We start from the raw sequence: 2,062 nt of genomic DNA on the forward strand, positions 1-2,062 counted from the left end.
TGGCTGACATGAATTGGTCAGGTTTCCCTTCATGTTTGGTCTACACGGATATGGATGCGGCTCGGGCATCTGGTAAGGATGCCTCCTGGATGCCTCCCTGGTGAGGTGTTCCGGGCACGTCCCACCGGGAGGAGGCCTCGGGGAAGACCCAGGACACGCTGGAGGGATTACGTCTCTCGGCTGGCCTGGGAACGCCTTGGGATTCCCCCGGAGGAGCTGGAAGAGGTGGGTGGGGAGAGGGAAGTCTGGGCCTCCCTTCTGAGGCTGCTGCCCCCGCGACCCGACCCCGGATAAGTAGAAGAAAATGGATGGATGGATGGAACTTGCATAAAGGTATACTTTACAGCAATTTTTTATTTTAAGGTGTTGAATTTATTTCTCACCCTTTTTATATTTTGAAGTGTAGACATCTTCAAATTTGGAACCTCAAGGAGAACGAGGAGAAGTTGAGTTTCTGTAGTGTAGACGTTATCACGTTTGCTTAACACGCAAAAGGTCTCTGGTTTGAAACCAGACAGAAACTGATTTTGTATGTTGTGCTTCTCACAGGGTGAAGTGAGACAACAAGAGTCTTCAGGTTTTGTGATGGTTCATTCACCAATCGACTTCAATGTAGGTATCTTTGAAATCAAGGCTCCTTTACTTTAGTTTCCCATTGACGGTTCTATGGTGTGATGGTTAGCACTCTCGACTTTGAATCCAGCGATCTGAGTTCAAGTCTCAGTAGAACCTTTTGTCTCTGCTCCTGACATCTTCAATACAGTTTTTGATCCCAGGCTTAGTTTATGGACCATAATGTGAAATTAGGCACAAGTACAAGTCTGACAGTTTGTTCACCAAGTCACTGTGCTCTCTGAGAGGATCTATCGTATAAGTATTTGACATTGTTCCATGCCCACCGTTGACATTAGTCTCTAATAACTTTTGGATCCTCTACCAGCAAAGTGAATAAGTTTCTGTAGTGATGAGTTTTCATCGATTTGCTAAAAACTTAGATCTTAACAAAAAGCGTTCATATCCTAATGTTTTTCAATATCAAATTGCATAAAGGTATGCTTTACAGCAATTTTTTATTTTAAATTGTTGAATTTATTTCTCATCCTTTTTATATTTTGAAGTGTAGATTTTATTTTTCACCCTTTTTGTATTTTGAAGTGCTGATTATCTGGAAGACTTTAGATATGAACTGGCCAGTACGGGGATTGAACCCAGGACCTCAGCGTTACCAGCACCATGCTCCAATCTCCTGAGCTAACCTACCTTATAAAATGTTGAGTTTCCATGGATTTAAGAAGCACTTACATGATTTGACCACAATTAAGATTTGATAAAAGTGCTGATATTCCTGTTTTTCAAAAGCAAAGTATGAAAGATTTTAACTGAAATCCTCTCATGATTTTGAAGTTGATTTTCTGAAACAATTCATATTTCATCTGGCCAGTATGGGGTTTGAACCCATGACCTTAATGTTATTAGCACCTCACTCTGACCAGCTGAGCTAACCAGACACACAGTTTCCACGGGTTTAAACAGAATTTAGATGATCTTACAACAATGAAGTTTTGAGAAAAGTCCTCATATTCTAATGTTTTTCAAAAGCAACTTGCCAGAGGTATATTTTCCAGTGTTGATTTTATTTGTAATTTTGAAGTGTTTCTTTTTTAACTCTTTTTCATTTTGAAGTAATAGTTGTCTGATTGGACAGTATGGGGATTGAACTCACAACCGTGGCATTATTAGCATCACACTCTGACCAGCTGAGCTAACCAGCCAAACTTTAAAAACAAACATACATCGACACTTCAAATGTGGAGTAGATTATTCTACGCCAATGGCAGAATATTTCAAACCTAGTTTGTGATTTGTGAAACCTTTATCTGAATTGTGAAGCTTCAAAAATGAGAGATTTAAAAACCTTTTCGTATCTGGAATGCATTATAAATGAACTATCACATTTACAATATTTGCTATTATTTTAGCCTTCTGTTTTCTTTCATTTTTTTTGTCCTAGAGCACCTGCCTTTCTGTTTGGCTGTTGTGGCTTACAGGGATGCATTTTAAC

General features: G+C 39.5%; 1 protein-coding gene and 2 non-coding genes across 3 annotated transcripts in view; all 3 read left to right on the forward strand.

Annotated features, from left to right (window-relative positions):
* Nucleotides 1–2,062, forward strand: part of erbb4b (erb-b2 receptor tyrosine kinase 4b) — a 318,305-nt gene that overhangs the window by 19,398 nt on the left and 296,845 nt on the right. The gene's annotated exons all lie outside the window — the stretch shown is intronic.
* trnav-aac (transfer RNA valine (anticodon AAC)) lies at nucleotides 451–523 on the forward strand. The gene has a single exon. It is a non-coding gene; the product is annotated as a tRNA-Val (tRNA).
* trnaq-uug (transfer RNA glutamine (anticodon UUG)) lies at nucleotides 661–732 on the forward strand. The gene has a single exon. It is a non-coding gene; the product is annotated as a tRNA-Gln (tRNA).

Source organism: Poecilia reticulata, linkage group LG2 (assembly GCF_000633615.1).
Source record: "Poecilia reticulata strain Guanapo linkage group LG2, Guppy_female_1.0+MT, whole genome shotgun sequence".
Taxonomy (NCBI): Eukaryota; Metazoa; Chordata; class Actinopteri; order Cyprinodontiformes; family Poeciliidae; genus Poecilia; species Poecilia reticulata.